General features: G+C 35.2%; 1 protein-coding gene across 3 annotated transcripts in view; it reads right to left on the reverse strand.

Annotated features, from left to right (window-relative positions):
* The window catches only part of CDH13 (cadherin 13), a 479,864-nt gene that overhangs the window by 118,596 nt on the left and 334,797 nt on the right, over window positions 1–26,471 (reverse strand). The gene's annotated exons all lie outside the window — the stretch shown is intronic.

Below are 26,471 nucleotides of genomic sequence, written 5' to 3' on the forward strand. Positions count from 1 at the left end.
AGGCAGGTGGGTGAGTGGAAATCTATTATAAAAACAGGCCTCTGGGGAATGAGAATTACACTATCCTTTTTTTTCTTGGTTTTCAAAAAGTAGTGCTGTAAGTTACAGCCCCTCTTCCAGAATAACTTTAAAGATTCAGGGGCTTCCCTGTGACATGACTAACCACTTAACAGCAAGAAGTGGTTGATATAACACAGAAAGTATGTGTTTCAAAGTAGTAAAGAAGTAGTAGAGCACCAATTACTACAGGATGACATACGTGATAAAATGCCTCCAGGACAACACAGTTGTATATCTATAAAGTCATCCTGGTAGAAAAAAATAATAATAATAAAAAATATATATACACACATATATATGTATGTATATAACAGCTCACTTCCGGGTCTGAAATGCAGATCTCAGTACATAAAGGATCAACCAGAACTCATTGTTTGCTTAAGTTTAACTAATAGTATTGACAAAGGTAAGTTAACAAGCAGATAAGTTTATGTATTACTGCCGCTATCCCAGTTAATATCTATCATTTAGCACTGGGAAGAGGCTCTCATGCTTTCTCCTGGAATGACCCTACTTATGTGAGGCATTATTCAGTGTGTCAGGGGACGTGCTACAGTACCCCTCCTCTGTTAATGTCCTCCTCAGCGTGTTCTAAAATCTGGTCTTCCAGGCTTCTACTACTATTGTCCATCACACTGACAAATTCTGGGGTTTCACTGTGCCTATCATACCCAATGTCTATCATACATGCCTATCAATTTTTTAAAGGAAGGGTTAAGGAGTTTTTATATTGTGTTCATACTGTTATGTGATACATTGGGTTCCTGGTCCATGACTGAGAGTCCTATGCACCGGTATTATGGACAGTAAAACAGTCCCCAAAGTGGAAGAATGACCTATGGCAAGGTTGTTGAAGGTCTAGGTAAGACGTGGTAATAAGAACTGCAATAAAAACACCTTTGAGATATGCTTCTCAGCTCTAATGGAGATTTAGACTGGACAATGTGATTTGCCTTTGCTGACCATCAGTTAAAAGATGGTGTCTTCTAAAGGCATCTCCTATTGCTCTGCTGGTTGACTAATGAAGCCCTGCTGCTGTTTTGGAGCCCTGTAGGAACACACATTTGAATGCAGCACAGTTGTCAAGGATGGAGCAGCTTAGCTCCCTGCCGTAATATGTCGTCTAGTAAGGTTTCTTAGCTCAGTAATGGTGGATAGTGTACAGAACTGAGATGAACTAAATCTTATATTTCTCTTATCTGATGTATTTTTTTTATTTAATATCTCTTCACTTAAGTGCTGGAATGCTCTTTTTCTGAAGTGCTAGTAGTGTAATACAAGATAAGGTGAATGGACCAAAGCTATTCCTCCTGACACCAAAAAGAACAAGGAGCCTTCATATGTCTATACTGAGACATATGAAGGCATAATAAAGAGCTGTCTTAGTTGTAGATATGAAAACAGAAATATTACAGGTCAGTAGTATGCTACATCTTCAAAAAGTATTTACAGGAACAGTCTTTTCATCTAAAAGTTTTATACTAAATAGAAAAGGGATGCAAATGGTGAGCAGGAAAAATATAGTATTTTACCATTTGTAGGTCAGGGATGGAAATAGGATAAGAAAATAAGGTTACTTCAATATTTCTTTTAAAATTCTAGTCTCAGTTCCTCTACCCTCTTTTAAAGACAGAATTAAAATACCAAGACCTTTTGGGTGGGCAGGAAAAAAGGGCAAGAGAGGAAATATATGCAGTTTCAATCAGAGTTTCTATAGGACCCTTAAGGGGAAAATCACCAAATAATATCCAGAAATCTAATCGGGAAAGCAAAACGAATCCATAAAAATGAAATTGGAGAGGAGATGGACATAGTTCAGAGAACCTTATAGTTCAGAGTTCCTTATATACTACCTTTACTCAAGGATGAGTCAGCTAGGCATTAAGGTAGAGACAAAGCTATCAATCTCTGAACTGCATCATATTAGAATACTACCTGTAGCAGCTAGAATAAGGTCCAGGATGTACACTGGGTGAGTAGTTAGAGGCTTGTTTTCTTTTGTAAAGAGGAAAAAAAAAAAAAAAAAGGGGGAAAAAAAAAAAAAAAGCTTTTCTAGGTGAAAGAGATTAAAAAACAACTTGAAAAAAAAGAAAAAAGCTCCCCTTGAGCACTGTGTGGTATTGGCGGCGATCAATTTTGCTCTTCCTCCAGCAACTTTCACTGCCTTCTCAAACTGTAACAAACTCACACAGACCTCCCAGGAATTCTCTTTTTCTCCATAATGACTGAGGCTTGGCTGGAAATCTGCTCCCTGCTCCATTTGGGTGTTTCCTGTTGTTTTGTGCATGAGAGGCTCTCAGCTTGCAGTCTTTCTCTTATGCCTGCACTCCTGATACCTGTTCCCAAATGAGCGTACTTTGCTGCTCTCCCCAGAGAAAGAAAAACTGTCACTGTTCTCCTCCTGCTGCCACGTTCCCCCACCCCACTTCCCCTGGATTGCAATCTGCAGGAGACAAGACAAGGCAATCAGACAGCATCCCCTTCAGCTACCAATCTAACGCATTCAGTCATACTCTTCCCAGCCAAGAATAAGCAAATACAGCAGAAATACTTCCCATCCAAAGGAGTCTATTAAGAACCATAAGACTGCTGGAAGAAGGAACTAAGAATGAGAGGGGAAAAAATGTCAGTGTGAAAAGCAGTGTTAAAGCTGATTGGCATGCATGAACCACCAGCAATCTTCCCAGTTTTTTTCAAGTACAACTTAACATGCTGATCAGGTTTACCTTGAGCATGTGATGTCAAGAAATATTCCATTTGTTTCAATAAATGTTTTTCCATTTTTACTGTAGCAAAACACCAGGATCTCCAAAGTATAAGATACAATCTTTGTTTTCATTATAACCAGTTAGTACATTTCTTATTAAATGCTTCTTATCAGGAAACACTGATCCTTCAAACCATAATTTTTATTTGGAAAGCACTGGTTTCAATGAAATATGTACCAAGAACTTAGTTCAACACCAGTACAGTCTCATTAAAGACAGTCTGAGGTTTAAGTCCTTATATTGAAGACCCCGAGAATGCTTTCCAAGTGAATATTTTAAATATGTTGGCACTTTTTTTTTTTTTTTTTAAACAGTCTCCATTTCATCCTTATATTCATTCAGATATCCTTTGAAAACTAAACAGGATAAGAAAGGTGTGCTCTGTTTAATCAAACTTTTCTTAAAATTTCTAATCTAAAATTTCTTATTCATTTCCTAATTAAACTTATGTTGTCTTTCAGGCTTCCTGTAAGGTTTAAAAGCTTCAAAGTTATAGTAGGAACCACTGCATTCTGATGAGGATCTTTAAATCTCACACCCTATAACACATAAGAGTCCAACATAAATCACACATTAAGTCACTATACTGCCAGATGGAACCCATTTGTATAGTGCTTGGAAGACAAGGACCTTCATTGCGTTTGAGCATTGCTTCTTATTAGTTACAGGTCATTCAGTCACAAGATGTTTCTAACACCTAACACAAACCAATTATGACAGCACATTCTGTGCAAGGATGAAAGTGTTACAGTCTTGCTGCTGAGTGGCAAGCATTGCTAAAGGCGCTCTGATTAATATGCAATTCAGCCTGATTTGATTTGTGCACAGCAGAGCAGCCCTTGTTTCAGCATGTGGAAAGTAGGATGCAGAATCTCCTGAGCAGTTCGTATTTTTGAATGTGACAGAAGTGTACAGCACTCCTGAAAGGCAGAACACAGACGGACTCTATTCTGTTTGATATGCTGTCTTATGTCTGTTTTTACTGCATTTAAAAATTCCATTTCATTATGTTCATAAAAGCTGAATCTATCACACTGCTGAGTCTAACAGCTGTGTTGCATATAGATATTGATACCCACAGGCAAAACTCTTTTATGGGACATCTCATGGGATCAGATAGAGAAGCTCCAAATGTTTCAACTGAGCAATAGCTGGGATGACAAATAAATATTTGAGACATACAGACATGTACTCAGAATTTTCACTTTTGATTTCTAAATAAAGTCTATAAAATATGTAGCTATGCCTAGAAATGAATGCCCTGTACCACACACACTGAAACTTATTACCTGCCTTTAACAACAATATTTACCTATTATAACAATATTCACCTATTTAAGCAGACAACTTAATCTATGTCTGTATCAGTGCCACAAAAGATTAGGTTTAATATTTATTACCCTTCCTAAACCACATCTAAAACACCCACAGCTGTTGATGCCTACTGCATGAGGAACTATTTGTGTGGAATTTCTAACCCAGCTAAAGTGCAAGCTAAAACTGCACAAAAAGCTTTCTCTTGTAAGTTTTGAAGCCCAATTTTCTAGTTACAGAAACTCATTTTCAAAATGGTGGTCTAACTTGTGCAGGTGCAACTTTTTCTGTCAAACAAGTGGAAAATATACTCCAAGGTACTGAGCTCTTCATTGCTGTTGACTTCTTGTATTGCTTAAGTACAAAGCCGAACTGTTAAAGCAAAAAATAATGCAAGAAGCCACTATTTTTTTCCATATTAATCATGCCATTAAGCACCTGCAAGGCATTTAAAAAGAGAAAATGAACACTCAACAGGGGCTAATTTAGAAACAGAGTAATTCTAGATATGCTCATTTCTACTTGTATACTTTTAATTGTGATTTAAGTGAATTCTATGAATTCAAGCTTTCTAGCTGATTTTGGACTAGGCATTTTATATTCTTAGGCTTAACCTTCCCCACCTATGGAACTCGTGCAATAATAATTAGCTTTGCCCTCAAAGGCACTGAGAGGCATTCCAACTATGGGACAAGAACTTGGGAAATCTGGAATCAGAGGGGTCACAAACAGAATCAATTGGAAGCAGCGAACCATCAATAGGTAACATAGAAAAGCAGCTGCGATTTCAGCTTAGCTGCTCTTTTTGCCCTTTTATGTTAGATTTGGTGGTTATTTCTTTTATAATGGATTGCTGCAGCAAAAGACTGGAAATGAGTAATAAGAGTAATTTGCTGTGTACATTGCAAGACAATACAAGTTATACTTCCAGTGTCTAACAGAGAGCATCACAGGGAGAGCGCACACAGATCTGGCCATAAGCTAAATCTACGGAAAGGTTAAAGGAAAATGCCAAAACTGCAAGTGGTTCAGTCATTCAAAAAGAGACAGGCAGCAAAGTTCAAAACCTTGTGCGGGTGAGGGCAAGGGAAAGCATGACTCCAGGCTATGCAATTGCAGGGCAAAGGCACTGAGGAGGTCATGGCTGGAGCAGAGGGGAGAATGAGCGTACATAAAGGTTAGAAAGGTTGGGCAAGTACTCAAAGAGGGTCCAAACAACACGGACTATTTTGAATGAAGTACTGTTGCAGAGCATTAGAAGTTGATGGAAGTGTCACTATCCTGACGCCTTTACAGTAATCAGTCTGATTTCTTAATCAGATCCAAGTCTGGTTTCAAAATACATTTTTGACCTGTGTAATTTGAGGTTGAATTTTAGCTGCCACACCCCAATCTGATGGCTCAGTTACCACTGAAGGACAGACTTCCTGGCTGGCATCCCTGGGTGACCCTGTGACACTCAGAAAGCACAAAACCCACAAGGGATGCATGCTCCCATATCCTTTAATACCAGCAGGGCTACAGCTGACACCAACTAAAGCACCCCTTGGCTTTCTGGGAGAGAGTCAATTGGGAACATGAGTGAGACCTCACACCAGAAAATGTCTCAATGCAGTATTTTTCAGCATTATGATCTTCAGAAATCCAGCCTTCACACTGCTGTGGGGTCCCTAATTGGACCCTGTTTATTGAGGATTTTTTCTTTCATAACTCTCCCCCCCCCCCTATTTTTTCTTTGTTTCTTTCTTTAGTGGCAAAATACCTGCACGCTATTTCTCCAATTTCATCTCAAAACTCAAAAACAATAAACCAAACTTATTTCTAGTGTTAACTTGCTCTACTCTCCTGATTGTTAACATCTATCCTTGGGTTTTCAAGAACAGCAACAGACTGATGCGATGTTTTTTGTTCAGCTCACGTCTAGGAATGAGCTACTTCACAAACTAAATATTTTGATGCAGTTGTAACTAATGAGGTGACAGTTATTTTAATTTTGCATATGATTTTGCCTGTTGCAACTAAATGTCTTTAAAATACCCTGCTAATGACACTAGTATTACTGATGAAAATAATATGCACATCTTTAGCTCAATGAAAGTTTTCACATTGTTAATACATTAAAAATCAGTATTAATGAATAAGAAATAATAATCTGGCTGAAAGCCAAATGTTCTGATTCAAGCCCAAGCATCATTTAGAGCTAATTAGCAATGTTTAATGTGATGAAACGTGTGTTTCTCACAGCTAACGACTGACTTGGGCTTTCATTTAGAATACCTCTATATTGTAGAGTCAACACAGGGAATGGTCAGGCAAGGAAGGTGAGCAGCAGCTTATCACCAGCATTTGCGGTTCAGGATCAGGCAAATGGTTTCAGAGACATTAAAAGTACTTTTAGACTACTGAATGAGAGTCAAAACGCCCTTTGGAAAATACCATGTTCAGCATAAAATCTACCTTTATTTTCAAGGGCTTTAAAACATTCCAAATTTCATTCCAATATATATATAAAAAAAATACAAAATTGAATAATTTAACAATATATTAAATATGTGGTCCATAAAAGCCTCTATATGGGCCAAATGTACATTTTGCAAATATTTTCTTGAACAGCTTAAGTTGAGCCTATATTGAAGTAATGCTGAAAGTCAGACCCTAAAGCAATACACTGTTTTTATACATTTACTAAATACCAGGAGGTAAAACAAGTGCTATGATCATATCATTGTATCTACAAAGTATATTTATTTTTTGTTTGCAGGCCAGGTCTTGACCTCCTTACACTAGTGTAAATGTCATTTAATTGCTGTTTTTGACTTAAAAGGCTTAATGTGTGTGAAAAAAAATGAATTATGTAAAGTATCCCCTAGATGGAGCAAGTTAGCAAGGGCCATGCATATGCAGGCATGGGCATTCAACTGCACTGCCACACTCAGATTTGCAAATGATTACTTCATAACCAAGTTTTAATGAAGGACAATCATTCTGCAGTCCTTAAGCATATGCCTGCTCATATTCAGTGTCAGTCATCTAGAAAAAACCTCAGTACATTTCTGTGCTGAAAATGGGATACAGATTCTTCTTTCTCAATAGATCTACAAAATTTGCCTAAAACAAGCTCTGCACCCATGAGATATTTTCTTCTTCTTAGCACTATAGATAGAGACTTATATACAGCTGCAAGAGAGCGATGTTAGTTTTTCCAATGCTTTTTTTACTAGCCTTAAAGGTCTAAGGTTCAAACCTCAGAATGAAGGTTCAAACAGAGGCTGAGGTACCACTTTCACTTCTAACAACTAAATGTTCTGAGGACAGAATATCATTTTCAACATCTTCAGTACTTAGCTCTAGGGAAAACAAAATATAAAAATCATGGCTGTATGTAAAGCAATTAGATTTATTTGTCAATTATAAAAATAGGTTTACAAGTCACCAGGGAATATCAACAATAATGAATGCCCCATAAAGCTCTGCGAATAACTATAGATACCTATGATCTTGACCTTTCTATTATTTAGACTTATTTTTCCTTCTTATTATATGACCTGATAAAATTAATGATGCTTCACCCTTTTACTAAACTTCCCATGCTTAAAATTACTTCTAAAAAAATATTTTGTCTCCCGTGTTTTGTTTCTTGTACAGACCAAAGTTAACAAGAAATCAAATGGCCCAGTTAAAATCAGGCCATGCAGAAAAGTTTTTGGAAAGTAGGAAGTATCTGGGACAGATCAAGAATTCTCTTTTTTAGTGCAGTCAAATAAAAACCCTTGCATTTCATAAGCATACCCATCTAACACTACGGAGAATGCTTATTTGAAAAGCCTCATGAGAATTTACAAGCTTGTAAAGTGTTTTTGCTCAACTTGCCTCTGTTTTTCTTTTTTTTTCTTTTTTTTTTTCCCCCCCAAAATACTATAAATACATCATAAAATCTCACATGGCAAAAGTAATGGATTAAAAATAGTAGCTGAGTATTTTCATGAAATGAGCACTGTTTCCCAACATTTCAGTTCAGCAAATAAGCATTTCAATACCCTAAGTAATTAATAGAATGAAATAATAAAAAACAGCAGTTTCTACAGAGCATAATATTTATTTCTAAAATGAAAGATATGTATTAACTTGTGGAGAAGTGCAATAGCAAACATGAATCCGTAGAGCACTGGTTATAAGAAAAACATGATATATAAGACTCCACCTTCATGTACCCATTTTTTTGTGAATGCTAAAAGCCATGAGCCAACACCTAAAATCTGTTTCTGCTTTCCTCTGCCCAAGACCCATTAGTTTCAGTGACTGTCCATGCCACCTGCACTCATGCAGCATCATGCTGTCTGCACTTGAGGCTCTGCATTCACAAATGGACCAAATGGTTACAAGTCTACTACAAATTTAATACTAGTCTCTGCTGCTGAATGCCAATATCCTTATTCCTTATTCTTCTGAAAACCTGTAATACAAGCCTCGTCTCCACTAGAGAGAAAAAGGTTGCTGAATTACTTTAATTATTTAGTATAAATAGGTCAAAATTTTACTAATGAAAAGCATTTTGTGTTTTTCACCTAGGACAGCAGCGTAAAAAGAGGGTCTGCCACCACCTTTAAGTAGGTATGTTCAAAACTCAAATTTCAGCAGAGCTTTTTTCTTCTGTCTTTGCCTCCTGTATTACCTAAATTAGGCAACACACTAGCTTTTCCACCAATAATGTCCCAGAAAACTACATGTATTCTTTATGTAACAAGTTCAGTTTAAGAATTATTCAGACTACACTGTACAATATTTATTAGTTTTACTTCCTTGTTTCAGTCTTGTTTCACAGATCTCAAATTATGACCAAAATTTCAGGTGCATATACGTGCATTTTATGCTGAAATAACACCACTCCTATGCTGTGCATATGTTTGCATAACTACTGCCATCTTGAGTCAAGCTTGTAGATTCCTGCAGAGGCAGATAAATTCATCTACAAGGGAATTTCTTGGATTTGGATTTTCACTACAGTCGTCTTAAGGGCAAGGTATGTTGAATATGTTTTCTTGTTTTACTTTAAGCCACTCTGACATGTTTTATATATTAACTTAATCTTACTGATTTAGTAAATTTAGAGGATATTCTTATCTAACTATTGTATGAAATGTAAAGCACACCTGATTTCCAGTAGCTGCAACATCCAAAACAACATTTGCAACAACCAAAACTACTCCTTTTGTAAATAACTGGGGGCCTTCTGCACTTGAGGAGTGTGATGGTTTAATATAAATGAGCACTACTCATAGAATAAAACATCAAAAATAAACATAAAGCAACCATACAATTACATAAAGTATGACCTAAACTCTTTACATATTTGAAAATAATAGGTATTTCTTCAGTTGTCATTGTGTGTAATGTTTTTCAAGACCATACAACAATCACTCATGCCTAAGCAGAAAATAAATCCCAAGTCTAGGAAGAAAATCAGCTCATTCTGACAGCTTGGTTAGATCTCAACCTAAGATTCACAGGTAAAAACCGCAGTCAAATAGGTCTTTACCTATTCAGAACAGTTCCACAGAAAATGCCATTATTGTCCATACTGCTCTTCAACCACTCAAATAGCTCTTCACAATAAACGAAGATACAGAAACATTTTCAGACTGCTCCTATAGAAATAGGATCTTTGTAAGGAGACACAACTCTAGAGTAGTCCTACCTCTGTTTAAGACTGTAATACAATATAGTCATGGCTTCCATGTATGATGCTTACAAACCAATTGTATACAAAGAAATAGCAACAAAAAAGAAGATGTTGATCTACTAGGGTCCGTACCCACTTGATTTAAACCTGACATTTAATAATTTCCCATTTGTTGAGGAATCCAAGATTTGAAAGACCTCATTTGGTAGGAAAATAAACATACTATACCCATGAACAGGAAATCCATATCTAAGCCTGTGATCTGTAGTAAGTGTTAAATATGCTTTTTCTAGGTAAATGATTTTCAAAGCTTTTCTGTTATTTCCTTATGTGCTAACATGCGTGTAAAAGGAACAGGTCAAGTGAACTACAGGTTACAGAGTAGAGTGTCTTCAGATGAAACACCTATTTGAACTTGCAAGAACCTAACATTCTGCATATCAAAAACAGATTAACTGAAAATGGATTTTGATACGATTAAAGGGGAAGTAATAAAATGTATTGCTGTCTTCCTCTTTCCATTAGCTCATTTTATATCCTTCATATCCTTTGTATTTGAAGTGCATGTCTTTGAGGAACGTTTTTATGTAAATTATATTTTTAAAATATTACTTCCTCATTACTGATACCAGGTATATTGATATTATCTCTCTATTGCCATTTACTTTTCATGCGATAGCTAGGATTAAGCCAATACAAATGAATGTGACTTTCTGGTTGTCTAAAATGAGGTTCTTAAATCTTTCTTTAGCCACCTATGTGGAAAATAGTCTAATTTCAAAGGTGTTGATCAGTCCCACCTCTTGGCAAAGTCAGTATTTTTGAAATGGATCCTTTTTTTTTTATTGATTAAATACGGAGGAGGCCATCTAATTTCACCCATCTCTGTTCTCACTATATTAGGAAATGCTTCACTGATATTTTTTTTTATTTTTTTTAAAGAGGTAAAAAAAGAATTCCTTAATGCAAGACTCAAATAAATATTTATATGTAAAAATATGCAGAGATTTCAGAAAAGCTTGCACCTTGCTTAAGTTCAAAGTCTAGGACTACAACCAAATTATTTGTGTCCATTTAGAGTGAGCAGATGTGAACAAGTGTAGTATGTCTATGAACAAATCTGGAAACATGATTTTTGAGCTAACTGCCTGAAGCAATTTCTGAAGCAATTTTCTACAGAAGAGAAGAAGCTTGGATGACTCACAAAGTCTAAAACAATATGGATAAAATAACACTTCAAACCCTTTCTTGTTTCCATTCTTCTGCCACGCTTGTATGTGTTGATTTGCATTTTTTTTCTGAAGCACTCAATTTATATCTTTTAAAAGACTTCAAAAGTCTGATGCTATCTAGAGAGATAGAGGAAACTTTGTGCTAAATTTAAATAGCACCTTATTATATGAACATCTGGATATGCAGAAATGAACTGTTCTTCACTAAAGTTGTCAGAGTTCTTCAGAAATAGCACAGATGCATTTCACCTGTTTACTTTTCCATTGCATTCACTGGTATATCCCACACATCTGATGAACACTGATACCTACTGATTGCTCTATACTGTATATTCTTTAAATGCTTCTGCATGCCTTCTAAAAAAACATTCCTTTTGGATAACTCATTCTATGTTTCTGAAACCTTAAACACAGCAAAGTTATCCGTGAAGATTGAAAATTAAGTATTTCTAATTCCACGCTAGAAAATTTCTCAATTTACATCAAAATGCATCTTTAAGAAATACCTCTAAACATAAGAAAGGAAGTATCTTGAACCATGAGTACTTTGCCCATGAAGGGTGTTGTTTTTTAAGCATATACATAAGTGTTGTTGAGTTCTTTTCCTATTCCACTCCAAATTTATACATTTGATAAGTAATATAGGATATTTATTTCATAGTTTACTCAGCAAATGGTCCTGGTTATTTTTCTTTATCTGTTTTCCTTCCTTTACCCATAAATAAAATAGATACAAGTGAACTACCCAAAATTCTAACTCAACATGCTATTTTTTGTGCTTCACTTTCTTCAGTAAATTTACCTATCCCTCCTTCTCTTCACAGGTCGTTTGCCCCATAGTTTTGCTCAGATGTATTCCAGGGTGGTGAATTGACCAATGTTTTATTACAGCATTAATACATTTCCAACTCCTCATGGTTTCCTTATATGTATTTTTTATTTAGCTTCACTGATGTTGAAAACTTTAAAAAATATAGATTATTTTCTAAAATATATGTTGTTTGTTGAGAAAGAAATTCATCAGAAGGTGAGAGCCACTGAAAAGATATTATTTACCACACTAGAGCTTTAGAAGAAAAAGGCAAATAAGTAGAAACAGAAGAGAAAATAGCTTTAAGATAAATAGTCAAAAGCCAATCTTTTTTATTCTGTCATCATCCATCCAGTTATTATTTTTAGATATAAATTTCTAATGCACCAGCTACCACAATATTCTGTTGCCAAACACACGAGGATTAGCAGAGAAATAAATCAGCGTGCCACCAGCACAGGAGTTTCTGGTCCTCCCAAAGAGACAATTATACCTAAGAAAGATTGTTTCCAAAGATGGATTACCCAGAAAAAGGTAGATGGGTAGACAGGCAATTTGAGGTTTTCCTTACTACAGAGAAAGACTGAACAAAGAGATAAATCTTAGTTGTGCTTTTCTTCGTCAGCCTCTGCCAACATCAGCATGCATTTCACTGTAGAATTTTGGAAGAGAAATGCAGAAATGGATGGGTTTTGTATTATAGTTAGGACCCAGCCAAGCAACTTGAGAAGGGTATTCAACTACAAAAGAAATGAAATAAAATGGAATAGCAATAGCAGCTAGATGTGCTCTTAATTCATTTTATTTAGGAACCAGATGGATGCAGACAGTAGCAGGAGAAATGTTTATGAATCTTTTACAAGTAGACAAAAAAAAGTCATAAATTATGTGACTGATTGAGGATTTTTGGAGATGAAGCATTGCCTTTTATCTGGCTAAGCATGTGGTTACTCTTTTCTGTTATGACAGAGATTGCTATTAGACAATATAATCCACGTACCACAGAAATAAAAGCTCTGTGTTCTTCCAAGTTTCAGATGTCCTCTGAGTTGAAGGCCAAAAGGAAGAAGAAAATCCTAGAATTATTTTCAACTGCAAACTTGAATTCATGTGACTGAGATTTTGCATATATATAGCCATACATTTCCAGATGTTTTTACAATAGTGAATCTGCAGAACAGTATTCTGGGGATAGGAAATGATTACGCAAAGCAGAATTTCTCTTTTTTTCGCCAACTTTTCCTGTGAAGCTTTTATAAGGTAGTTAATAAGAGTAGTCACCTACTCCTTATGCCCAAGAGGAGTGGGATTATGATATCTAATTTATGTTCTTATGCATGGTCATTCTGGATCAACATATCTCCATCAGTGAAAAGAAACGGGCATTTGTAATGGACCACAAAACATGCTGAGATCCAAATCCCCTTTCCTCATTGACTATAAAGGAGCACATCTTGTTTGAAAGCCTAAACTAGGTACAGTGAATCTCTCACGAATTGAACTACTTGCCACTCATTATTTTCTTCTCTGCTCATTACTGTTAGAATTCTTACACAAGTGATTATTAATTTCTCAGCCTTTACCTCCTATTTGCAACATGAATACTTATTCACCTAGAAGTCTCAAATCAGGTACCATATCTTTGAGTGATTACTCTTATGCCCATATATGAATAGGAAATATATTTATAGGCAAAACGCTGTAACACACTTTCCCAGCTTTCTTCAATATTTATAACTGGGTAAAAAACATGCTTAAAATGATATAAAATATTCTAGTATGTTTTCCACAGTGCATTGTATGATTTGTTTTAAAGATACTGTCTATTATTTTCTGAGATAGGCTGTGCAGAAAATAGGAAAGTGTTTAGAAAGTTACCTTTCTTACTACTATTTATTGAAACTTAGAATATTCTATTTGATCCATTACACTTATCAGTCATAGTCTGAATTATGCTATATAATTTATCTTCTCTGGATAGGATTGAAAAAGACAGGCTTTGGTCCAACTAAAGCACAAGGCATCTTCTGCTTATCCATTTCCTCAAAATGTCATCTAAATTCTTAATTTATATTCCAAAATCTGTGTCAGTTTTCTGTCTTCTATCTTCATGAAACAAAAATTACACACTTCTTCTATCATTTCAGAGGTGATGAAAAGAAAAACATATCTATTTTATCTATTGGAAAATAATATCCTCTGTTTAATTTAAGCCCACTCTGTTCAAATAGGAGTAACTTACCAAGTCACTAAGATCACAGAATTATAAAATACAGAATCACTGTATATTCTGAGTTGGAAGGGACGCAACAAGTATCGTCACATCCAACTCCTGGCTCCACACAGGACCACCCAGAAAAATCAGCCCATATATATGTTGGAGAGTTCAAATGCTTCCTGAACTCTGACAGGCTTGCTAGCATGACCACTTCCCCAGGGAGCCGGTTCCAGAGCTTTACCACCTTTCTAAGTGAAAGAGATAAAAAACAAACAAACAAACAAAAAACAAAAACCTTGGCCTCACCAAAATAACTCTGACATGTCACCTCACATAAACTCTTTGCCTCATTTGGAGGCTGATAATCTGAATATGAAATATAAAGTATGGGGAAACATAACTAGTTGTTATGTTTCCCCATAACATAGGAAACACTGATACTAGTGGGAAGTACCTAACAAGGAAGAAGTTTCTACTGAAACTTTTTGAAAACAGGTATTCAGTATCCAGCTTTTCCAACCCAGAAAGAAAAACAGGACCTGCTTGACAGCTGAAAAAAAGAAATACTGCTGATTTACACAGCTTTAAATCTTGATTTTGTTTTTAAAAGATTACACCCTCTTTAAAATCAAGCTGTGACCCTCCATTTTGTAGCTATTTTAATAAAAGCTTGATTTAATTGTATCTATACCTTTCAATGTGATGCGACTGTTCTTTCATGCTGATGCATGACAGCCACAACACAGTCCTATCACATTTTCCAATTAAGGACAAGCCACTAATAAAAATCTCTCAAAGAATTCTCAATAGGAAAAACAAACAAACAAACAAACAAAAAAAACAGCCAAAGACCTCCCAAACATTATGCATATATACTTACACAGATTTACACATATATAAGTGGATACGTACATGGACAGTTCACAATTATTAGTTTAAGGATCTGTTGACTGAAAATGTATTTCTTTGCAGCTAAGTCCTTTTCCCTACTTCACAGCACCCAAAGAGAAATGAATTTGAAAGAATTCCTATCACCTAAAAACAGTTCTTAGTGTAGTCTCACCCATCCCTTAATGAATTAAGCAAGATGGAAAATTCACTGCAAGCTTGAGGCTATTGCTAGTGGAATTTTCTACCATGTAAGAAACAAATCCCTTTTCTTATTCCCTGGTGAAGAACGGCCATATTGTTTGAAATGACAGAGCACTGAGAGCATTTTATTTTATTTTATTTTATTTTCAAGACGGGAAGTGCCTTCAATTGTGTCTTTCTGTACTTGGGAGGAAATCAATGCTCTTTACAGAGAGCTGGAGTCCTGTACAGTGAACTCAGAGTGGTTGTACTATCTGGGATACATTACAACTGGTGCCCAGCAAGGTAGGTGTTTTCCAGCCTTATTTGCTATTCTTCTGCTGGATGAAATGGAGCATTATTCTTGAAGGTTTTGTTTTGTTGCTCATTTGTTTTGATTTAATTTTTTAAAACAGTGCTGCACCAAAATTTTCAAATGTAAGCTTCATGTTGGATTTCTAAATAAGCCTCCAGGCATTACACATGCTTGAAAGAAGGAACAATTCACATCAGTAAGACTATCTACATACATGACATAAATCACAAATCCAGGGGAGGATTACCCAGTGTAGGTGAGCTAAGGGAACGGCTCACTCATTCTTTTCACTGCTGTTTCACATCCTGGTCCCCCACTCAGCCACATGGCTTCATCCGCATTTCCCCCATGACAGCATGGGGAGACTTTAGGCATTTCTATGAGCTCATTCAACTCAGGAACCCAGCAAGCTTCTGTTACTGGATCAGTTTCTTGCTCAGTTAGTAAACGAGGTGATGGGAAGGTGGTTGGGCAGGCAGTCACATTACCTTTTCATGACAGGGACCTGGCAGATCAGACCACCTTGTCTCACCATTAAGCTGTTGCTGCAAGCACAGAAAAACACAACAGTTTCCAAAACTTCCTAACTGGACTGGGACCTTTTGAGTTCTCTTAGAAAAACAGGTTTGAAAAACAATCTACTTGGAAGTGCTGAAATTTTCTAACTGAACCACACGGCTTGCTTCTCTGAACCTCTTACAACCATCTCTTTAGCCACATTGCTAAAAGCAATGCTTTTACCTATTGTTATCTGAAAGTGCTACCTTTAAAAGTGAAGAGACGACAGGGTACAGAACCTGGTGATTATTTTTCCTTTGAGTCAAGAAGATGAAGCCTTAATGCTGTAATTTGGTTATGGTGAGAAATCAGAAGTCCAGGAAAAAGCCTTGCTATCTCTAATTCCGCTGTTCAGCTGTACAGTTGCCTTGGGCCTGCTGCAAAGTCTGCCACAAGAATCAAGGGAGATGACTTTTCACTTACCTTGAAAAAGGCTAAATCAGACTTACATTACCATCAGCACAGCTTTTACTATCTTTCTTTTGTATTCTCAAACATTTAATGATATTAGTGGAAATCTTTGGACTTCTAGATACTAGAAGGTACACTTCCAATACATTTCTCTGAAAAATGTCTCGTATTTCAGCATTTAACATCTACCACTTGCAATTCATTTAAAAGATAGAGATACTTTTGGGAGTTCTACAGGAATTTTGTCTCTTTAGTTTGTCTCTAAGTTTTATAGTTCTTCAAGGACACGTTAACAAAAGTGCAGACAGATGATTCACAAATTTCTAAAACAACGGAGATTAAGGGAAAGAAAGGTAATACATGCAACAGAATTTCTGCCACTTCTTATGGGTGAAACAGCATTTTGGTGTCTCAGAACCACCTTTTTCCTCAAGTCACTCTTCCTGCCCAAGACTTTCATGCATGCAGTTAAGTGCCAATGCTGAAGTAAATGTCAAAGTAGCAACTGCCTCAATCCTGAAATTTTTCTAATAATCCCACACAGTCTTTTTATTACTATGCAGACCTATTTACTCTCTAAAGTGCAGCTTCCACTGAACTATTACATAGATAGCTATTTAGAGCTGCATTCCTGTACCTTCTGGTGTTTCACTGTCTGGTGACAGCTGAATCAGATGTCAAAAAACCATTTATGTCAATCCAGAAATAATGCTTAAGTGAGATATTAGAGCAAACACCTACATTTGATCCCTATAGGCTGGCTCAATCTGTCTCAGCATTGAAAGCTACCGTCTATGATGGTCATGGCATGAGTGCCATTGTCCTCTGTGAAATTTAGATTAAGTTATTAATAGGAGAAACTCAAAGGCCTGAAAGCTGAAAATGAAAGTATATTGGAAGAAAATTTAATTACGATCTTTTAGTTCATTAACAGACTGTGGAATGAGTGTAAATGAACTTACACAGCTATAGAGAATTGTGCCTCCCATAAGACTACGACTTCATAACTTTCCTTCAACATTTTTAAAAGTGAAATTCAGCAGTAAACTTAAACTGAACTGAGACAGCATATGTAATTTTTACAGTTTAGTTACTGCTAATATCAAATATTAATTTATCCCAACAAGCAGGTAACTATTAGCAACAAACACAACATGAATGTATGCAAAGGTGCTGATGAACAACAAAAAAAAAGGTAAAAATCATTATGTTTATCTTACTACTTTTAATTCTTGCCTCAAATCTTTTACTTGTTTAACCTTCTTTAGAATTTACCAGTACAGCTGCCAACTGTTTAAAATATCTGCAAATGATTTAGTAAAATATTATGGAGACACCGAACAACTTCTGTACACACACTAGAAGAATTCCATTCCTCTCTGAAAACTGCAATCAAAAATAATTTCCAATTAAAATACTTTCTGTCAAGAAGAAGAAAATTAATTTAAATTTTAGCTGTAGGACGAAAGGAGAACGAGCAACGTCATGTTTCATTTTCTTCAGCCTGTCACTTCAATTCTCTTTTGAGGAAGACTTATTTTCAGATGATATAATTACAACCCCGAAATGGCAGTTTTAAATATACATGACAGATGTTTATTAAATTGAAGTACATTTGGAATAAAATTTCCTTTCCTCCTCTTCGCTGAAAAAGCAAAGGCCAGATTCTAGGGTCTCTCTTTGTTACAGTCCCTTAAATCTGAAATATTTTCATGATTGTCAGTGGAATTATCCTACATTTTAAAGATTAGAACTCCTCTTCCCTCCACTACCACCCCACGTATCCCACCCACTTCATTTGCAGTGTGCATGTTGCCTGTCCTGTCTAAGCATGCTTTCAGACTTTACACAAGACAAAATCCTAGTGTTAATACTAGGACAAGTTGTGGTCCATTTTTCTAAAAATTATTAAGTAAGTATTGTCAGGCAACGTAGTCTAAAAACATATGTAGTATGTCAAAAAAAAAAAAAAAAAAAAGCCAACATTCATAAATACTGCTCCACAGCACCATCAACACACAAGGGAGAATTCGTCTTTTAGATGGAGGTATCTATTTAAAAATAGCAGTACAATATGGCACTAACTTAAAGTATTTACAAATCACTTTTCTAAGTGAGCAGTACCTTCACTTCGGAATGATTTATGTATGTGGTCCTGAAGGCATCACCTTATACTTGTTCTGCAGAGAGAACGATACTTTATAGATTTCCTCTCAAGAAAATCAACCCCCCCAGGTTTTATTATTATTTTTTTTGCCTTGAAAAACAAAATTCCATGCTACAAAATGGACCAAATTAAAGATGTCAAAAGCAAAACAGAAAAAAGTAATAAGCAAAACTGAATTATATGCATAAAAGGCAGAATTCTTATACTGGCAGAATTCAGTGATCATCCAGCAAGTGAAAAAAGAAAAACATATCATAAAGAGAACTTTCATAACCATACCAAAAAAAGAACATAATGCATATAAAGACTAGCCCTTCAGTAGTAAGTTGACCTTTTTTCTACAGTAATCAACCATGTGAGTACGTAGCTTCATTTAAGCTTTAGATTATGAGCTTCTGAAATGTTTGTATATGCATAATATAGGAGGTGGTTTTGTTGTGTGCTTTGGGGGTTTTGTTGCCTTTTTTTAAAAACAAACAAACAAACAAACAAAAAAACTTTGAATACAGTTCTATATTTAGATGCTGACAACTAAATAGAGAAATGCTACCTAATGCTTCACAGAAATCAAAATAATACAATTACGCTGTGAGGAAAAGCTAAAAACGCATTTATAAATTCATGTTACTTTTTAATTATATGCTCCAGATACAATTTTGAGAGAGAGTATTTTCTGATTGATGGTATTAAGATAAAATCTTAAAAAAAAAAAAAAAAAATTTAATCAGTTTTTCCTACATACAGTCTAAAAACACATGAAATACAATGGGGTCATGGAATCTAGACCCAAACTAGTTTTATAGCTAGATTCTTCTGGATAATAATTCTTAATCTAAGACATTTTTTAGTCTTCTCTTGGGAACATGACCATTGTGTAATCTTAATTTCTGGCACTCGATAATACTCTCCCTTGCCAGGATGTTAATACAGATGCAAATATTTTTTCGTGAATTTACAAATACAATTTTTATAAATTGACAATATAGGAGCTAGGTGCTACCTGGGTATTTCTTGTAGAGGAATTACTAAGCATTCTAAAAGTAATAGTATTTAGTGCAAAAATCAAACTTAAGATATGATAAAAACAGAAGTATTTTTTCAAGCAGATTTTTTTTTTTTTAATGGCAGTATATCACTACTTTTACAACAAAGAGTTCATATTACAGAGACAGCAAAACCAGTCTACAAACTAGGGATATTTGTAGAAAAAGAGGGTTTGTTAAGATTGACAGACACTTCTACCTTTTGTAGTCATATTCCTCAGCCCTAAGAAAGACTGAAAGACATGGGAAGTGTGCGTATTTCAGATTTGCCTCATCTTTTGGCCCTTCTATTCTCTTTTTTAAGCTGACATTGACACAGACATCTACAAAACACATGGTATGACACTAATATTGGTATTTCACTAATCTTTAAGCTTTTTGTTTATTTGTTTTTAAAGGTACCCCACTTTTTTTCTCCTCTCTTAGTCATTTGACATACTGGGATTTTAGTATCTGAACATTTATAGAGCTAATATTCCTTTCCATTTTTTAAATAAAGAAACTCTACCCAAAAAGATAACATACATCAGTTATCAGCCTCTATTCAAAGTACTTGGGAAGCTGTTATCATGCTTTGTGCCACTTTTAGTAAATGCCTTTAAGATATTTTAAAATATTTCTGCAATGTATCAGAGTCAGAGAAACTCATGATATTTAGATGAGTGGCATGTCTAGAGGATCAGCAAATCTGCCACAGATATCAACACCAAAAACTCAAAGCCAAACATGAAGCAGTGCAGAAAACTGCACATTTGAAAAATCATATTCACACCTTCTTCTGGAAAATATTGAGCTTTCCCAGAAAGCAAGTTATTTTAGGAGTATGTTTTTTCAAAGTATGCTTGGAGTCATCAATAGTTGAGAGTAGTTGAGAAACACCTGTTTTTCCAACTATGGCAGGTAATGCACGATCAGAGGAATGAAACGCCAGTAGCCTACCAAAGAATTAAATCCAAGATCCTCAAGAAGAGCTGGGCATATTCTTTTTCTTCCCTTAGTATCAGAGAGAAACACAGAAAAGGAAGTAGAAAAAGCCATATTTATAGGAATCAGAAAACATAGTATTAGAAAAGCATTAACTAAGGGTAAAAAAAAAAAAAAAAAAAAAAAGCCTTTTCTATCATGTATTCTAAGTGGAAAAGAAAGAAATATTAGATATTGCTATATATGTCACTTAAAAAAAAAAAGTAGAAACTGAGGTCCGGCTATAAGGTAAAGGCGTGCAAGTAGGAATTCTGTCAAAGACAAGACAAAATGATACAATTATTCTAACTCAGAGCTGGTAGGCTCCGAGGTATATATTTTCCTACAATCGCTGTAAATATGAATATTTTAGAGGTTAATACGAAGATCAAATGTGGAATGCATTTGCTGAAAAGATTAATATCTTTTCATTAAAACTGAGGGTGCACTGTTAGTTCAGCATTTGCATTTAGATCGAGTAAGTAATAAGTATATTGACTGCTTAAGACACATATCTCAAAATGGAAAATATGGATGAAGAGGATAGTGTCCATTGGCAGAAGTGGAGAAGGTCTTTCTGTTTTCTACTGTTCTGCCTTCAGAGAACTTAAGCCCTATCAACAAGAACACTGATTTACTTATCACAGAAAAACTGGTTGAATACTGTAAAGAACATTTATGCAAGCATTCATTCCTTCGTGCAACCAGTGTATTGGTGAATACGTATCAGCAGACTAGCATTGACTTGAAAAATTGTAAGTCAACGTACAGTCATTCATAAATGTGTGGGCAGGAATGGGTATCTGCTAGGTGTTAGACTTCTGTTGTTGCAGTTGTTGTTTAAGGTTAGAGTCATCCAGATAAGTGAGAGCCTCAGCCTGCTATTACATGATTACAAGTAGTCTAAATAAACATCAGCAGGACAGGCTAGTGTAACTCCAGGTTTCTCATGGTTTATAGTATAAAGCTATCAGCTCCATCTTTTCAAGTAATAAAGAGAGGGACAGGTATATATGATGCAAATAATGATATTTAGATGCATCAAGACTGATTCAAAAGGTTAAAAATGTAGGAAATGCTTGCTGGAGTGGTGCCATGGCTTTGTGCAGGCACACTGAGTGTCAGTCTCACTGAAGAACTCCCATTTATTTAACTGACTCCAGCCCTGGGTTTCTCAGAATCACAGAATACTTGAATTATTTTTCCTGAGAAGAGTTTTTAAAAAAACATATATAACAGCATATAGTCCAGCACAAAGCAGATATCTCAAACTATTTTTTTTTTTTTTTTTTTTTAACTTTAAACCAAATTAAACACAGCAGTTCCTATCAAAAGCATACTACTCCTCAGTGAGAAGTAAATAATTCACTTAACTGTGGTGACAATGGTCTTATAGTACTATAGCCATGCAAAATTTATACTAATCATACAGGTATTTTCCTACAGACCAAGGGTCTGTAACTGGCCAAACAGCATTGTGGGTAAGCAGAAAAACTGATTACTGTTCCATAAAAGAAATTTAAGAGCTGGTTCAACATTTTACAAGTGTTTCCTCCTCCTATGAACAAGAAGTGTTATTTTTCTTTCACTGCAGGGAAGTGTCACTTTGAAATGGACTCTCCATTCCTAAAATCCAAAACACACACACCTTTTTTTTGTGCCTGTTTGGGATCATTTAGACCACACACTTTGGTAGAGGGCATCCTTATCTGAATCTATGAATCAAATGTGTTCTCCAATGGATATCTGGAGGTATAATTTGCCCCCTAACACTCTTCAATCTTTATCTCTGACACATTCAAGGATGCCTACCTAACTCTCGCAAGAATAAAATGCTCATTAATCTTCAAAAATATGTCCTTACCTGCCTTCTGAAAATGAAAATGGACGTTCTTGAATAAACTAACAGAGATTTGCTGCAAACCCTGAGGATCATGCACTTTTGGAAAAATTTTGAATGTGAAAAAATTATAAATGAATATAAGCTGGTAGATTCAGGCCATATAAATCCTGCATGGTGCTGAGTTTTTCTTTGAAGGCTTAAAGCACTCTCAGCTTCCCTCAGCAGATGTCAATAGGAATCAAAAGCACTCAGAAGTTGATAAAATGTGGGATTCTTACATATACTTTTTCTGCATATTAGAGAGTATGACCTTGTTGTTTAACACTTTTGTAGGTGATATTATACAATGGAAATAACTTCAAAGCAACCACTGTCACCTATCTGTGCTAATTTAAACTTCTATTCAAACTTGTTAAGCAATCAAAAACCATGTCCAATTACTAGTAGAGTTGCTGGAAAATTCTAATTCATGAAAACTGGATCTGGCTGAAAGATGTGTTTTCTCACTTTACAAAATTTTGAAACTGTGTCTTATCTTACGTATCTTCTAAATAATTAGAACAAAACAAACAATTAAAACAAAACAAAATAAAATAGCTAGGTTGAAGATCTGCAAATGGACATTCAACCCAAAGAAAAGACCTGAGAATACTTTTCTATTTCTAGATAGTATAGAAAGAAAGCAACCCTAAAAAGAGTGAAATGACTTTCACATTACATATTCCTTCTGTTGCCTTATGCATGTAACAACATTCATAAAGTGTATGAAGTCACTTACCACACCTGAAAGCATTATCAAGACACCTAATAACGTTTAAGTCACAGAGAAAGAAATTTCAAAGGCTTGTAGAAATTTAACAAAATTCATTTTGAACTGATCCTCTACAGCTAAAGGAACAGGTGCAGCCTGAGGTTCACCAGAAAGAAGTTCATTTTTTTTCTTCCCTTTAATTCTTTTTTTTTTTTTTTGAAAAAACATCTATTTAGAATTCACTTTCAATCCTCAAATATTACCAGAAAAAAAAAAAAAAAAAAAAAAAAAGCTTGACTTGATTTTTATCTCCTTATATTTATTGTTAGTCTAGATGTTTACTTATGAATGCTGAGATTCTCCCATATATATTTAATCAGAAATAAAAATTGAGGCCCACACTTCACTTTACTTTTGGGTAAATACCTTTGTTTTGATTCTTTGCACTGAAACAAGAATTTCTGAGGCAGTGTCATGTCAACTCCTATGAAAACACTGAAGCATAAAAAAGTAATATGGGCTGTAGAGTATGTTCAAACCTACCAGATAGTGAGACACAGATACAAGGCATCTTGCACTACACAATAAACCCAGTTTCCTGTTTTCTCTGATACACAAACATGAAACTGATTATACTATAAATAAACAAATAAGCAACAAAAACACAACACAAAACTTACATGCTGCTAGTTTGTCTTAAATGAAATGGAAAGTTTCCCAAAAGCATCAAAATCCAAGTGGTGGTCAAAATTACAAAAAGAGATGTAGAACTTGCAACTGTAATCGGTGTTTAAGCATAATTTAAAATAGTTTATATCAACCTCTGGTGCCTATAGATCACAGAATCACAGAATTTCTAGGTTGGAAGAGACCTAGAGATGTGATTAATGCAAAACAATTTTCTCCTTCTCTATGTCCATATCCTTGAGAAACTTCTACTTTAATGCAGCTTCTCATTTGGTGTCTAAGGCTAATACAGTTTTAAACAGTACATGTCCTAGGAACAACTGAAGATAATCCCCTTTTGACTAGTAATAGCTTTTTTTATGATTCATACAGAAAATAAATACAGCTAGCAAAAGACAGAAAAAATAGTAGTTTTTGTAAATTTTTTAGTTTAAGTAAAATCTAGGAGAAGCTGATGGTTTGAATTGGCAGTCACAATGCTTCAGGTTCACCAGAACCCATTTTTTCAGATTCTGAAACTGGAATTCCCCAGCATAAATCTTCCCCCATGGAAAAACTATGTTCATCTTCATGAGCTACACCTGCAATCAATGCTGACTAAAATCACAATCATCAAAAAGGAGCAGCTGAGTTGTTCACATTCATTTGTTTTTCCAAGGAGTCAATGTAAAACTTAAACAACTTGCTGTTCTACATTCTATCTATCCTACCATAACACGTTATATCCTGAGACACTGACTAGAAGTATTTATAGTAGCAAGATTATGTTGGTAACCAGAATTGCTCAGAACAGGATCATTAGGCCATTTGTCCCTAAAAATTATTATTCCAATTTAAAATAGGTGATGTACATCTTTGCATATGAATGGTAAACTTTAGAGATCCAAAAAGGGAGATATGTCTACTAGTTCCTATACAAGCAGGAAGGGGCAGAAATGGCTGAACCCACAAAGATGACAGAAGACAACACAGCATCTTGAAGAAATAAGAAACTTGCTTTTTACCAAGTCATTCACTTGACAAGTCAGTATTAGACTGGTCTTTAACAGCAGATAACGTGTTTTTTTTTTTTTGTTTGTTTGTTTTTTTGTTAAAATTTTATACAGTTCACTCTACATTTTGACTCATAAACAATTCAGCATGTGTTGCAACAATAACAATTACTTTGCAGTTTCAACAGGACAGCAGTTTGCCTTGTTACCTTCAAAGTAAAGGTAACAAGACTACTACTACAAATCATGAGGAACTCAGATCTTACTCTCTGAATATACTACCCAGCTGTAATATCAGTTCGATTTCGGCCAGACTTCTTGTATGGAGACAGCATCATTATTTCATGAATCACCAGTGACCTTTGGAAGATACTAGGAAAAGCAGGCATGTTCATTCCCTTCCATTGATTTTCTAATTTTGAGTAAATTGGTTTAATCTGGGGAGCGGTTATCTATTAGGAATAAAAATACCTAAAGTGACTTTAGAAAACAGTATAAAGCTTTTGAACTGAAACAATGAAGTTAGAAGGGAAATCTGAGGCAAGAAGGTAGTGATTATATACATCTTAATTTGCGCATGATTCTGTGGCCAGTCACACAAGTATGAAAGAACTGAAATTCCTCTGAACTTAAAAGACCTAAAGGCCTAGATCTTAGTTTTATTGCATCGTGTGTCTGGAATATGTATTTGTTTTACCCATGAACTGTCTGATGTTGGAAAAAAAATGCAGAAAAATGAGTCACCTAAAATGTGTATGTGGTATAGGTATTGTTTTCACATGGTTAAAATAAGACATAACATGCTGAATATTGACAACATTGGATAGTCCTGTATCTAACCAACATAAAAGACTAGTTCAGTAAATCAGTATATACACTCAAAATAAAACAAGGTTGAAGAGTGACAAGCTAAGATCTTTTGGATTTCCCTGAAGCAGACTGCAAGGAAAGAACCTGGTCGCCTCGAGGAACCGAAGAGAACACAGCCCTACATAACTGAGGAAAGTGGTTATGTACAGAATAACCATTCAGGTCATCACTGTAACGGTTTCCAGATTTCATACGTGGTGATAACATCTAGATTTAGTTTATTGCCTTCTGAATCTCAAATTGTCATACGTAAGTTTTCTTTATTATCAGTTCATGCTCTCATTATATATCAACAATAAATGTAGCAGATTTTTGCATGATAGTAGCTCACCTCCAAGACACATGCAGACAATCTGTCCCTTTACTATTCCTTTCTTGTATTTTCATGGGGTACTAAGTATTGGTACTAAGTTAATTATTCCAATAAGTCTTCTCAATAAAAACAAAATTCTAGAAAAAAGATTTAAAGCACTGAACTGTAACAATCTCATAGCAAGCTACACACACAATTAGGTCTTTTTTGTTTTTAATTTGCTTTTTTTGTTGTTTGCTGACAAACAGTCAGTTGGTAACTCTAGTTTGACTTCCATTTATTCCTGGGATCTTCGCTCTCATCAACCAACACCAGAAGTCTTGTCCAACAATGATGAACTTTTAGATTTATAAATAGTGATCACAGAACATACCTTCTTATGCCAAAATAAGAAATTAACAAA

The sequence above is a fragment of the Anas acuta genome, chromosome 10, assembly GCF_963932015.1.
Source record: "Anas acuta chromosome 10, bAnaAcu1.1, whole genome shotgun sequence".
In the NCBI taxonomy this organism is placed as follows: Eukaryota; Metazoa; Chordata; class Aves; order Anseriformes; family Anatidae; genus Anas; species Anas acuta.